General features: G+C 40.1%; 12 non-coding genes across 12 annotated transcripts; all 12 read right to left on the bottom strand.

Moving 5' to 3' along the window:
- Nucleotides 1-313: 313 nt before the first annotated feature.
- On the bottom strand, nt 314-386 carry trnam-cau. The gene has a single exon. It is a non-coding gene; the product is annotated as a tRNA-Met (tRNA).
- A 499-nt stretch (nt 387-885) lies between these two features.
- trnam-cau lies at nt 886-963 on the bottom strand. Its single transcript has one exon. It is a non-coding gene; the product is annotated as a tRNA-Met (tRNA).
- Nucleotides 964-1,508: 545 nt separating this feature from the next.
- trnam-cau lies at nt 1,509-1,581 on the bottom strand. Its single transcript has one exon. It is a non-coding gene; the product is annotated as a tRNA-Met (tRNA).
- Nucleotides 1,582-2,625: 1,044 nt separating this feature from the next.
- On the bottom strand, nt 2,626-2,698 carry trnam-cau. Its single transcript has one exon. It is a non-coding gene; the product is annotated as a tRNA-Met (tRNA).
- A 541-nt stretch (nt 2,699-3,239) lies between these two features.
- trnam-cau lies at nt 3,240-3,312 on the bottom strand. Its single transcript has one exon. It is a non-coding gene; the product is annotated as a tRNA-Met (tRNA).
- A 464-nt stretch (nt 3,313-3,776) lies between these two features.
- Nucleotides 3,777-3,849, bottom strand: trnam-cau. Its single transcript has one exon. It is a non-coding gene; the product is annotated as a tRNA-Met (tRNA).
- Nucleotides 3,850-4,355: 506 nt separating this feature from the next.
- trnam-cau lies at nt 4,356-4,428 on the bottom strand. Its single transcript has one exon. It is a non-coding gene; the product is annotated as a tRNA-Met (tRNA).
- Nucleotides 4,429-4,973: 545 nt separating this feature from the next.
- trnam-cau lies at nt 4,974-5,046 on the bottom strand. The gene has a single exon. It is a non-coding gene; the product is annotated as a tRNA-Met (tRNA).
- Nucleotides 5,047-6,091: 1,045 nt separating this feature from the next.
- Nucleotides 6,092-6,168, bottom strand: trnam-cau. Its single transcript has one exon. It is a non-coding gene; the product is annotated as a tRNA-Met (tRNA).
- Nucleotides 6,169-7,292: 1,124 nt separating this feature from the next.
- trnam-cau lies at nt 7,293-7,365 on the bottom strand. Its single transcript has one exon. It is a non-coding gene; the product is annotated as a tRNA-Met (tRNA).
- Nucleotides 7,366-8,757: 1,392 nt separating this feature from the next.
- trnam-cau lies at nt 8,758-8,829 on the bottom strand. The gene has a single exon. It is a non-coding gene; the product is annotated as a tRNA-Met (tRNA).
- Nucleotides 8,830-9,371: 542 nt separating this feature from the next.
- On the bottom strand, nt 9,372-9,444 carry trnam-cau. Its single transcript has one exon. It is a non-coding gene; the product is annotated as a tRNA-Met (tRNA).
- Nucleotides 9,445-15,087: the final 5,643 nt, after the last annotated feature.

Genomic DNA, 15,087 nt, shown 5'->3' with positions numbered 1-15,087 from the left:
TTGGTATTATGTAAATGTATATATTATGCCAAGAATAACATACGTTTGCCTCATGTGAGGATCGAACTAACGACATTCAGATTATGAAACAAGGCACTACCTAATGCTCTAATGAGGCTATGTGAGATCAGTTTAATTCTAATTGGATATCTCAAATATTGGGATTCAATTGGAAGGTATAAAGAGGCACACAATAAGAGGAAAGGTAGATGATGACACGTATTTTATGCACAAAAACGGATCAATTCCTAACGCAAAATTTGAAGTTGGAATTATATCTAAATTTACATTTTATGCCAAGAAAACAAAACTTTGCCCCATGTGAGGATCGAACTCACGACCTTCAGATTATGAGACTGACGCGCTACCTACTGCGCTAATGAGGCTGCTATTTATTATTTTTATTCAAATTTGGAGTATCTCAAATATTGGGATATCAATTGGAAGGTAAAGAGGCACAACAATAAGAGGATAAGTAATTGATGAAACGTATGTTATGCAAAAAAGCGATCATTCCACACTCATCATTTTAATTAGGAAATATTTTCTCAATGTTAATTGTATGCTAAAATAAGCTACCTTTGACTTCATGTGAGGATCGAACTTCACGACATTCAGATCATGAGATTGACGCGCCAAACTGTGCTCATGACGCTGAAACTATGGCACTATCGACTGCTCTAATGAGGCTGATGTTCGGTCAGTTTTATTCTAATTGGAATATCTCAAAATATTGGCATTCAATTGGAAGGTATAAAGAGGCACGACAATAAGAGGATAGGTAGTTGATGACACGTATTTTATGCACAAAAAGCAGATTAATTCCTTACGCATATTTGAAGTGGGAATTAATATCTCAATGTACATTTTATGCCAAGAAAAAAATACTTTGCCCATGTGAGGATCGAACTCACGACCTTCAGATTATGAGACTGACGCCGCTACCTACTGCGCTAATGAGGCTGATAGGTTCTTAGTTTTATTCTAATTGGAGTATCTCAAATATTGGGAATCAATTGAAAGTTATAAAGAGGCACAACAATAAGAGGATAAGTAATTGATGAAACATATGTTATGCAAAAAAGCGGATCATTTCCACACGCATCATTTGAATTTGGCATTATTATCCAAATGTTAATTTAATTCCAAAATTAAGCTAACTTTAACCCCATGTGAGGATCGAACTTCCCGACATTCAGATCATGAGAATGACGCGCAACACTGTGCTAATGACGCTAATGACGGAAATTACGGAAATGACGCTAATGACGCTGAAACTAAGGCACTACCTACTGCTCTAATGAGGCTTATGTGAGATCAGTTTAATTCTAATTGGGATATCTTCAAATATTGGGATTCAATTGGAAGGTATAAAGATGCACAACAATAAGAGGATATGTAGTTAATGACACGTATTTTATGCATGAAAAGCGGATCAATTCCTAACGCATCATTTGAAGTTGGAATTAATATCTAAATGTACATTTTATATAAAGAAAATAACAGTTTGCCCCATGTGAGGATCGAACTCACGACCTTCAGATTATGAGACTGACGCACTACCTACTGCGCTAATGAGGCTGACGTTAGCGAAGTTTTGTCCTAAATGAAATATCTCAAATATTGGGATTCAATTGGAAGGTATAAAGAGGCACAACAATAAGAAGAAGAAGTATTTGATGAAACGTATATAATGCACAAAAATCGGATCAATTCCACACGCATAATTTGAAGTTGGTATTATGTAAATGTATATATTATGCCAAGAATAACATACGTTTGCCTCATGTGAGGATCGAACTAACGACATTCAGATTATGAAACTAAGGCACTACCTAATGCTCTAATGAGGCTTATGTGAGATCAGTTTAATTCTAATTGGGATATCTCAAATATTGGGATTCAATTGGAAGGTATAAAGAGGCACAACAATAAGAGGAAAGGTAGATGATGACACGTATTTTATGCACAAAACGGATCAATTCCTAACGAAAATTTGAAGTTGGAATTAATATCTAAATTTACATTTTATGCCAAGAAAACAAAACTTTGCCCCATGTGAGGATCGAACTCACGACCTTTAGATTACGAGACTGACGCAGTACCTACTGCACTAATGAGGCTGATATCTTATTATTTTTATTCTAATTGGAGTATCTCAAATATTGGAATCAATTGGAAGTTATAAAGAGGCACAACAATAAGAGGATAAGTAATTGATGAACGTATGTTATGCACAAAAAGCGGATCAATTCCACACTAATCATTTTAATTAGGAAATATTATCTAAATGTTAATTGTATGCCAAAAATAAGCTACCTTTGACCCATGTGAGATCGAACTTCACGACATTCAGATCATGAGATTGACGCGCCAAACTGTGCTCATGACGCTGAACTAAGGGACTATCGACTGCTCTAATGAGGCAGATGCTCGGTCAGTTTTATTCTAATTGGTATATCTCAAATATTGGATTCAAGTGGAAGGTGTAAAGAGGCATAAAATTAAGAGGATAGGTAGTTGATGAACGTATTTTATGCACAAAAAGCAGATGAATTCCTTACGCATAATTTGAAGTGGGAATTAATATCTAAATGTACATTTTATGCCAAGAAAAAAATACTCTGCCCCATGTGAGGATCGAACTCACGACCTTCAGATTATGAGACTGACGCGCTACCTACTGCGCTAATGAGGCTGATATTTTATATTTTTCATTCTAATTGGAGTATCTCAAATATTGGGAATCAATTGAAAGTTATAAAGAGGCACAACAATAAGAGGATAAGTAATTGATGAAACATATGTTATGCACAAAAAGCGGATCATTTCCACACGCATCATTTGAATTTGCATTATTATCAAATGTTAATTTAATTCCAAAATTAAGCTACTTTAACCCCATGTGAGGATCGAACTTCCCGACATTCAGATCATGAGAATGACGCGCAACACTGTGCTAATGACGCTAATGACGGAAATTACGGAAATGACGCTAATGACGCTGAAACTAAGGCACTACTACTGCTCTAATGAGGCTTATGTGAGATCAGTTTAATTCTAATTGGGATATCTCAAATATTGGGATTCAATTGGAAGGTATAAAGATGCACAACAATAAGAGGATAATGTAGTTAATGACACGTATTTTATGCATGAAAAGCGGATCATTCCTAACGCATCATTTGAAGTTGGAATTAATATCTAAATGTACATTTTATATAAAGAAAATAACAGTTTGCCCCATGTGAGGATCGAACTCACGACCTTCAGATTATGAGACTGACGCACTACCTACTGCGCTAATGAGGCTGACGTTAGCGAAGTTTTGTCCATGAAATATCTCAAATATTGGGATTCAATTGGAAGGTATAAAGAGGCACAACAATAAGAAGAAAAGTATTTGATGAAACGTATATAATGCACAAAAATCGGATCAATTCCACACGCATAATTGAAGTTGGTATTATGTAAATGTATATATTATGCCAAGAATAACATACGTTTGCCTCATGTGAGATCGAACTAACGACATTCAGATTATGAAACTAAGGCACTACCTAATGCTCTAATGAGGCTTATGTGAGATCAGTTTAATTCTAATTGGATATCTCAAATATTGGGATTCAATTGGAAGGTATAAAGAGGCACAACAATAAGAGGAAAGGTAGATGATGACACGTATTTTATGCACAAAAACGGATCAATTCCTAACGCAAAATTTGAAGTTGGAATTAATATCTAAATTTACATTTTATGCCAAGAAAACAAAACTTTGCCCCATGTGAGGATCGAACTCACGACCTTCAGATTATGAGACTGACGCGCTACCTACTGCGCTAATGAGGCTGCTATTTTATTATTTTTATTCAAATTGGAGTATCTCAAATATTGGGATATCAATTGGAAGGTATAAAGAGGCACAACAATAAGAGGATAAGTAATTGATGAAACGTATGTTATGCAAAAAAGCGGATCAATTCCACACTCATCATTTTAATTAGGAAATATTTTCTCAATGTTAATTGTATGCTAAAAATAAGCTACCTTTGACTTCATGTGAGGATCGAACTTCACGACATTCAGATCATGAGATTGACGCGCCAAACTGTGCTCATGACGCTGAAACTATGCACTATCGACTGCTCTAATGAGGCTGATGTTCGGTCAGTTTATTCTAATTGGAATATCTCAAATATTGGCATTCAATTGGAAGGTATAAAGAGGCACGACAATAAGAGGATAGGTAGTTGATGACACGTATTTTATGCACAAAAAGCAGATTAATTCCTTACGCATAATTTGAAGTGGGAATTAATATCTCAATGTACATTTTATGCCAAGAAAAAATACTTTGCCCCATGTGAGGATCGAACTCACGACCTTCAGATTATGAGACTGACGCGCTACCTACTGCGCTAATGAGGCTGATAGGTTCTTAGTTTTATTCTAATTGGAGTATCTCAAAATATTGGGAATCAATTGAAAGTTATAAAGAGGCACAACAATAAGAGGATAAGTAATTGATGAAACATATGTTATGCACAAAAAGCGGATCATTTCCACACGCATCATTTGAATTTGGCATTATTATCCAAATGTTAATTTAATTCCAAAATTAAGCTAACTTTAACCCCATGTGAGGATCGAACTTCCCGACATTCAGATCATGAGAATGACGCGCAACACTGTGCTAATGACGCTAATGACGGAAATTACGGAAATGACGCTAATGACGCTGAAACTAAGGCACTACCTACTGCTCTAATGAGGCTTATTGAGATCAGTTTAATTCTAATTGGGATATCTCAAATATTGGGATTCAATTGGAAGGTATAAAGATGCACAACAATAAGAGGATATGTAGTTAATGACACGTATTTTATGCATGAAAAGCGGATCAATTCCTAACGCATCATTTGAAGTTGGAATTAATATCTAAATGTACATTTTATATAAAGAAAATAACAGTTTGCCCCATGTGAGGATCGAACTCACGACCTTCAGATTATGAGACTGACGCACTACCTACTGCGCTAATGAGGCTGACGTTAGCGAAGTTTTGTCCTAAATGAAATATCTCAAATATTGGGATTCAATTGGAAGGTATAAAGAGGCACAACAATAAGAAGAAAAGTATTTGATGAAACGTATATAATGCACAAAAATCGGATCAATTCCACACGCATAATTTGAAGTTGGTATTATGTAAATGTATATATTATGCCAAGAATAACATACGTTTGCCTCATGTGAGGATCGAACTAACGACATTCAGATTATGAAACTAAGGCACTACCTAATGCTCTAATGAGGCTTATGTGAGATCAGTTTAATTCTAATTGGGATATCTCAAATATTGGGATTCAATTGGAAGGTATAAAGAGGCACAACAATAAGAGGAAAGGTAGATGATGACACGTATTTTATGCACAAAAACGGATCAATTCCTAACGTAAAATTTGAAGTTGGAATTAATATCTAAATTTACATTTTATGCCAAGAAAACAAAACTTTGCCCCATGTGAGGATCGAACTCACGACCTTTAGATTACGAGACTGACGCAGTACCTACTGCACTAATGAGGCTGATATCTTATTATTTTTATTCTAATTGGAGTATCTCAAATATTTGGAATCAATTGGAAGTTTAAAGAGGCACAACAATAAGAGGATAAGTAATTGATGAAACGTATGTTATGCACAAAAAGCGGATCAATTCCACACTAATCATTTTAATTAGGAAATATTATCTAAATGTTAATTGTATGCCAAAAATAAGCTACCTTTGACCCCATGTGAAGATCGAACTTCACGACATTCAGATCATGAGATTGACGCGCCAAACTGTGCTCATGACGCTGAAACTAAGGGACTATCGACTGCTCTAATGAGGCAGATGCTCGGTCAGTTTTATTCTAATTGGTATATCTCAAATATTGGGATTCAAGTGGAAGGTGTAAAGAGGCATAAAATTAAGAGGATAGGTAGTTGATGACACGTATTTTATGCACAAAAAGCAGATGAATTCCTTACGCATAATTTGAAGTGGGAATTAATATCTAAATGTACATTTTATGCAAGAAAAAAATACTCTGCCCATGTGAGGATCGAACTCACGACCTTCAGATTATGAGACTGACGCGCTACCTACTGCGCTAATGAGGCTGATATTTTATATTTTTTCATTCTAATTGGAGTATCTCAAATATTGGGAATCAATTGGAAGTTATAAAGAGGCACAACAATAAGAGGATAAGTAATTGATGAAACGTATGTTATGCACAAAAAGCGGATCAATTCCACACGCATCATTTGAATTTGGAATTATTATCTAAATGTTAATTTAATGCCAAAAATAAGCTACCTTTGAACCCATGTGAGGATCGAACTTCACGACATTCAGATCATGAGAATGACGCGCAACACTGTGCTAATGACGCTAATGACGGAAATTACGGAAATGACGCTAATGACGCTGAAACTAAGGCACTACCTACTGCTCTAATGAGGCTTATGTGAGATCAGTTTAATTCTAATTGGGATATCTCAAATATTGGGATTCAATTGGAAGGTATAAAGAGGCACAACAATAAGAGGAAAGGTAGATGATGACACGTATTTTATGCACAAAAACGGATCAATTCCTAACGCAAAATTTGAAGTTGGAATTAATATCTAAATTTACATTTTATGCCAAGAAAACAAAACTTTGCCCCATGTGAGGATCGAACTCACGACCTTTAGATTACGAGACTGACGCAGTACTACTGCACTAATGAGGCTGATATCTTATTATTTTTATTCTAATTGGAGTATCTCAAATATTTGGAATCAATTGGAAGTATAAAGAGGCACAACAATAAGAGGATAAGTAATTGATGAAACGTATGTTATGCACAAAAAGCGGATCAATTCCACACTAATCATTTTAATTAGGAAATATTATCTAAATGTTAATTGTATGCCAAAAATAAGCTACCTTTGACCCATGTGAAGATCGAACTTCACGACATTCAGATCATGAGATTGACGCGCCAAACTGTGCTCATGACGCTGAAACTAAGGGACTATCGACTGCTCTAATGAGGCAGATGCTCGGTCAGTTTTATTCTAATTGGTATATTCAAATATTGGGATTCAAGTGGAAGGTGTAAAGAGGCATAAAAATTAAGAGGATAGGTAGTTGATGACACGTATTTTATGCACAAAAAGCAGATGAATTCCTTACGCATAATTTGAAGTGGGAATTAATATCTAAATGTACATTTTATGCCAAGAAAAAAATACTCTGCCCCATGTGAGGATCGAACTCACGACCTTCAGATTATGAGACTGACGCGCTACCTACTGCGCTAATGAGGCTGATATTTTATATTTTTCATTCTAATTGGAGTATCTCAAATATTGGGAATCAATTGGAAGTTATAAAGAGGCACAACAATAAGAGGATAAGTAATTGATGAAACGTATGTTATGCACAAAAAGCGGATCAATTCCACACGCATCATTTGAATTTGGAATTATTATCTAAATGTTAATTTAATGCCAAAAATAAGCTACCTTTGAACCCATGTGAGGATCGAACTTCACGACATTCAGATCATGAGAATGACGCGCAACACTGTGCTAATGACGCTAATGACGGAAATTACGGAAATGACGCTAATGACGCTGAAACTAAGGCACTACCTACTGCTCTAATGAGGCTTATGTGAGATCAGTTTAATTCTAATTGGGATATCTCAAATATTGGGATTCAATTGGAAGGTATAAAGAGGCACAACAATAAGAGGAAAGGTAGATGATGACACGTATTTTATGCACAAAAACGGATCAATTCCTAACGCAAAATTTGAAGTTGGAATTAATATCTAAATTTACATTTTATGCCAAGAAAACAAAACTTTGCCCCATGTGAGGATCGAACTCACGACCTTTAGATTACGAGACTGACGCAGTACCTACTGCACTAATGAGGCTGATATCTTATTATTTTTATTCTAATTGGAGTATCTCAAATATTTGGAATCAATTGGAAGTTATAAAGAGGCACAACAATAAGAGGATAAGTAATTGATGAAACGTATGTTATGCACAAAAAGCGGATCAATTCCACACTAATCATTTTAATTAGGAAATATTATCTAAATGTTAATTGTATGCCAAAAATAAGCTACCTTTGACCCCATGTGAGGATCGAACTTCACGACATTCAGATCATGAGATTGACGCGCCAAACTGTGCTCATGACGCTGAAACTAAGGGACTATCGACTGCTCTAATGAGGCAGATGCTCGGTCAGTTTTATTCTAATTGGAAAATCTCACATATTGGGAATCAATTGGAAGGTATAAAGAAACACAACAAAAAGAGGATATGTAGTTAATGACACGTATTTTATGCATAAAAAGCGGATCAATTCCTAACGCATCATTTGAAGTTGGAATTAATATCTAAATGTACACTTGATATAAAGAAAGTAACACTTTGCCCATGTGAGAATCGAACTCTCAACCTTCAGATTATGAGACTGACGCACTACCTACTGCGCTAATGAGGCTGATGTTAGCGAAGTTTTGTCCTAAATGGAATATCTCAAATATTGGGATTCAATTGCAAGGTATAAAGAGGCACAACAATAAGAAGAAAAGTATTTGATGAAACGTATATATTGCACAAAAATCGGATCAATTCCACACGCATAATTTGAAGTTGGTAATATGTAAATGTATATATTATGCCAAGTAACATACTTGCCCCATGTGAGGATCGAACTCACGACTTCAGATTATGAGACTGACGCGCTACCTACTGCGCTAATGAGGCTGATATTTTATATTTTTTCATTCTACTTGGAGTATCTTCAAATGGGAATCAATTGAAAGTTATAAGAGGCACAACAATAAGAGGATAAGTAATTGATGAAACATATGTTATGCACAAAAAGCGGATCATTTCCACACGCATCATTTGAATTTGGCATTATTATCCAAATGTTAATTTATTCCAAAATTAAGCTAACTTTAACCCCATGTGAGGATCGAACTTCCCGACATTCAGATCATGAGAATGACGCGCAACACTGTGCTAATGACGCTAATGACGGAAATTACGGAAATGACGCTAATGACGCTGAAACTAAGGCACTACCTACTGCTCTAATGAGGCTTATGTGAGATCAGTTTAATTCTAATTGGGATATCTCAAATATTGGGATTCAATTGGAAGGTATAAAGATGCACAACAATAAGAGGATATGTAGTTAATGACACGTATTTTATGCATGAAAAGCGGATCAATTCCTAACGCATCATTTGAAGTTGGAATTAATATCTAAATGTACATTTTATATAAAGAAAATAACAGTTTGCCCCATGTGAGGATCGAACTCACGACCTTCAGATTATGAGACTGACGCACTACCTACTGCGCTAATGAGGCTGACGTTAGCGAAGTTTTGTCCTAAATGAAATATCTCAAATATTGGGATTCAATTGGAAGGTATAAAGAGGCACAACAATAAGAAGAAAAGTATTTGATGAAACGTATATAATGCACAAAAATCGGATCAATTCCACACGCATAATTTGAAGTTGGTATTATGTAAATGTATATATTATGCCAAGAATAACATACGTTTGCCTCATGTGAGGATCGAACTAACGACATTCAGATTATGAAACTAAGGCACTACCTAATGCTCTAATGAGGCTTATGTGAGATCAGTTTAATTCTAATTGGGATATCTCAAATATTGGGATTCAATTGGAAGGTATAAAGAGGCACAACAATAAGAGGAAAGGTAGACCGTCCATAGAATACCTAGCAGGGGGTGGCCTGTGCGGATTTCGTCTGTGGTGTGTTGAAGTGGGTTCGGAGGGTTTTTGGCCATGCCTTATGGATCATGCATATTCTATAGCTTGGAATCAATTACTTACCAGCACTCACAACTCCTAGCACAAACATAAATATGTCTTAACGAAAAGGTGGTACGGAAGTGCAACTATCAAAACGGTTCACCGAGAACGCTCACATCGCGGCGCAGACCCCAACGGCGCTGCTCAATCATTATTCTACTTCGTCATCAGATCGGTAACAGCGAAGAAAGGTATGTACTTACGCCAGGGTAGCTTGTCACTTATAGAAAAGCTGGCGTTAACGACCGCGTGTGGCCGCTGACGCGAAAAATCACAAAGCCCTGGTTGTGTTAACAAGGAGGGCTCGCGAATGAAACCCATGCGGGGAGGCCCAAGGGATATCAGGCTTATAATCTTCATCTAGGACTTTCCGAGAGGACGTCACGAAGATACTAACCTCCAAGCCATTTCCATGCTAGGTTAGCCAATCGTATCAGATGAGCGAATAATAATTGTATGCAATACTTTAAGCGGGCCACCCACGTTAACTTTGTAGCAGAGATCGTCCTTGATGGGGCTCCTCTCCTGCAAATTCGAGGGCAACAATTGCCGTCTATAACTCATTACACCTATACCCAGTCCGCCTCGGAGTAACGCTTCTTCTTTATAACTTGCGGGTTTTCCAATATAGCTGAGTAGGACACTTCATTTTGCCGATTGTTCGGTAATAGTGAGGTTTACCCACGTTTCTATGCGTTAATCACTAACAGAATGTTTGGCGCAGCGAGATCCTCTCACGACATAATTCGTTTGCGTTCATCTGAGTGATACGTTCCGAGCTACCTTCCCGAGCGTCCTTTGTACCCAACAGATGTCGGCGGGCGTGACTCCTCCCAGAATGCACAAGCTTCCCAGTCGAGAGTTCAGGGGTCATTAGCGACCAGTAATCGGCTATGCTCAATACATATAGCACGGTCTTGTTATTGATCAGTACTATTCGTGCCCATAATGTTATCCGCGCAGACGCTGCGCAGCAGCCGCCGCGTAGAATTATACGTTTCAAGGAATGGATGTCCAACTAAAACCCGAGTCCCATTCCAAATTTGCCGTATCACTATTTTGTAGGGACTGAGTTCTCACACACGCCGAGTTTTTAACCAGAGATTCGATTCGTGCACTCTCCCCACATTGCACCTCATTGGCTCTACTACTAGGGCTTTTAAGCGCCTTTCTGTAACTTTTGTTTCTGCTTGCGGTGAACCCTGGGACTACCCGATAGCACGAAATCCGGACCAACCTTAACAAGCAACACTGTGGGGCGTACGGTTTATCAATAGTGGACGCTTGTACTCGTAGAAACATTCTCGCATATACTTATCCTCGCGCGGCACATAGAGCGTACGCCATCGGGGGTGAAGGGCGTTCACAAACCAGAAACTCTGTTCGTGATCAAGTCTACATTACGAGTGCCGTCATTGACTGACATCTTTACTCTCTTGGTTTATGTCGCGGTACAAGTCAGTATGCCCACACGCGGGTTGTTATCGTCCCAGTAGGAGTTTTGCTGTTAGCTGGCGTTAGACAAGAGTGTGTACCCACCTACGCTATTTAGTAATTTGAACACAAAACTCAGCTCATTACAGTCACAGGCTGGCCTTGCTATCTATCAGTTTGTCCATTATCTAAATCGTGACTCAGGTATTGTCAGGACTTCTACGTAGCCGATGTTGTCGCTGCGAGTGAATTGTCCCTGCTGAGTGGAGTTGGTCTACTCGGAGAGTATTCGGCTCCACAAAGTTGGAACGCCTGAACGGGACCACTTTATTCAGAACACGCTGCATTTTGGTCTTTTCCGGTGGCTGCTGTTTAGTCCCAGCCCTTCAGTCGTATGGGAGTACCGACAGCATTGTAGATTAATCGGTCGCCTGGTTACGGGCTAAGCGACTTTTAAGGAGGCCACCCATCTGTTAAACACCCGAACACAAACTTATGCACATCTAGTCAGGATCTCGAAGGTCAGTGCCTTGACCCCTGAGCGGTGGCATTGGTTATTTTATAAGACTATTGAGTGCGTTAACACTATCTAGCACTGATCAAACGAGGTCTATTATTCATCACAGTGGTGCAGGAGTGCTCACGATTTAGCCCAATTCCGCCCACCATAGCGGATGACGGACGCTGCTAATCGGTCCGATCATCGTGCTCTAGCCCCTGGGGGCTGTCACCAATTTAAATTAGCAATTTTGACGTAAGTCACGGACACGACCGACTGAAGACTGTCATGCGCTTGACGATGGACGCTTGTCTTAGGATATTTCCCATCTCTGTGCATACCTTTCTGTATTAACCTCCCAAATATGTGACAGTGACCTTCGGCTGTGGAGAAGCGCTGCCACCGAGTCTATTACTATCCTTGAACAAGATCATTACACCTCTTGCTTCCTCGTCGCTCACTATAACACCTAGCAAGCGTTAATATGGCAATTCCGCGTGTCCAGCACTGTACTATGAATCTCAATTGGGATGAGAGGCCAGTGTGAAAGGATCTTTGACATTGAGAGGGTCACTTCTTAGTCACCGGCCCGGCGATAGGCACAAGCTCTGACCGATGATCATCTCTCTGTTCCCTAGAGGCCTATGGCTGATAATGAGCGGTGATGTAGCTAGCCGTATCAGTTGGGATAGAATTCGGGAACCCAATTGCTAATGTTTCCATGATGCCTCCTACCCGGGTCCAAGCTGATACAATCCATCGCCTTGAAAACAGGTGTCCGAAAATAACCACGAACACCTACCTGGTTAGAGCCCTAACCTGACACGGTAGTATGTCATATGCTTCTTGGTCGTATGGGGCCAGTTCCGTCACTTACCGACGGTTGACGACTCGAGCACGTAATGTGAGATATCCCAGGGAGTATGTGAGTTGGTCCGTTACTCAAGCGGGGGTGGGATTTGGCAAAGCCGGTGCGATCAGGATCGCTTCAAATGATTAAAACAAGGGGCAGGTTGAAAAATAAACATCTCCTGGAATGATTCTTTAAGCGGTTTCAAGTAAGGGTTCGGTTCGATTGCTTATCTCTCTTGTTGCAAGCAAAGCCAGCGACTCAGTCCGGATCACTATACTCGTTCAGTGTGATGTGTCTTGGCAAAAAGAGTAGTACCCTTTCATTAAACTTATCAACTTGCTAGAGGAGTGGTGAGACAGACTGTATGTGGCAGACGAGAGAGCACTGGCTTCGGCGGTAAACCAAGTACACCACGACGTTGGACACTGTCAAATTTTGAATCCGAGCATCTGCGGTCCCCGACTACTGTCAGGAAACTACCTAACTACAACGCCGGAGGTATTATTGCGCTGGCCACATTGTACAGGATCTACTGTTCTAATCCCGAATGGTAGGGCAGGATCGATTTAAAAGTGTCGACAGGGTCAATCAAGGTGACAGCGGCGCGTGCTTATGCGTCTCCTTTCGCTCTTTATCCTGGCCAATCGTACACACGCGAACCTTAGGAGTTATCGCGATCTCCCTCGTGGTGGAGCAGCGCGTAGTAGTGGCCGCATCACCGGAGGTTAACTTAGCATGTCACCTTACGGGCAACTGATTCACGACGAGTGTGTTGACTATGATGTCTAATGAGCCCGGGATGCCCCTGAGGTCGATTGGTAACCTGCGCCCATTAACGGATAGGGCAGGCCCGGTAGGGAGCAAACGAGCTTTACTAATAGGGACCCTATAACATCCTCGAACAAGTGCCATCTAATGGAACTCATAATCCTAAGAGGTCAAATAGTTTTAGAGACTTTGAAACTCCTCCAATTCACCTCTTTTACCGTAGGACTGATCAATTCTTTGTCAGGTCCTCTAGGGGTACACCAAGCGTTTAGCCCTCCAGCCCCTGCATTGCGTAATCAAGGGTTGGAGACTACGTACCACACCCCCGTTCCCCCTGTACACCTCCTAGGTGACTGTTCCTTTTCGTATCCTAGAAGCTCCGTCGGTTAGCGGGGCTTTTTTCTGCCATTTTGCTTTTCATAAGTCCCACGGTGAGGATGCGCACAACTAGCTCCAATAACAGAGCAGCAGCGAAAGTCTCTGAGCTGTCGCTCGACCTGCTAGTTGTAATCGGCTTTCCCCATATTTCGTAGTATACAGCCTCTAACAAAACGGAGCGCATCGACTCCTTGGATCCCGTCCCTGAAGGAAGTGTCAAGAGGGCAATATGATATATCGCACCATACAAGCGGAATCTCGGCACGTCGCCCTCTGGCATCACGCGGACTGGATAGCACCGTTGTATTTTACTGGCTATAATCTCACGGTCGTTGGGTCCGCGCCGGGGTATCGGCACAGTTTCAAGGCCTACTTAGATAGCTTCCGAAACTTACATCCAATCGTGGATCTCTTAGTTCGGCTCCCATCAGTCTCTCAAATTTAGGCTTGTGGTTAGCCTATGGTATTGCAAGCGGCTGCCGGGCAGGGCAACACTGTTAATAACGTGGGCGGTAAAACCCTGGTTAGTTGCTTCCGTAGAAGCCCCACTTACTATCGAGCCGACTAGGAGAATTCCGAGTACATTTAAAAGTAATAACCCACTCCCCCGGAGTTGACTCGCCTCTCCATACATAAACGTCCATGTATTTGTTATGACTGAGGATTTTTTAGCCGACTAGAGTGTAGCACATAGTAACCGCAGTGTCTATGAAGACCATAACCACGTTAAAGAAGACGTAGGACATTAACTGGCATGCTCGTTTGTACCTAGAACCCCATCGTGTTATGTTTGGCTCTGATCTGCAGGGTCGCAAGGCACCTTCCCTTCCTCGAGCGTGCATGCAACTGGCTAGGCACGCCACTGGTGTTCAGTTATGTATCGCGTCAGGTGGTGTACCGGAGATTCATCTTCCCTGCCACCTTAGCTGGGGGAGGGGGAGACCTTAATAAAGATCGTGTAATCGTACTCTTGAGCAGCCTGATGGGCCCAGCGGGTACATAAACCATCCGGAAACATCGCTAGGGAGAGCGAAACTTCTCAAAGACTACCACGATTACCGATACCAAACGCCGAAACACATTGAAGAAATATGCGCCCACGCCCAGGGGATCTCCGCTTCTGAACGATCCAGGGTACTTTTCTGACCTGGGCGCCTCCCCTACAAACTTACTTCGTCTAACGTACTGTCAGAAGAAGTTGAATAGCGTGGCAGAGTTGATCGGATCCATATGCC

The sequence above is a fragment of the Callorhinchus milii genome, unplaced genomic scaffold (assembly GCF_018977255.1).
Source record: "Callorhinchus milii isolate IMCB2004 unplaced genomic scaffold, IMCB_Cmil_1.0 Scaffold1251, whole genome shotgun sequence".
NCBI lineage: Eukaryota > Metazoa > Chordata > Chondrichthyes > Chimaeriformes > Callorhinchidae > Callorhinchus > Callorhinchus milii.
This window is presented reverse-complemented; position numbering and strand designations above follow the sequence as displayed.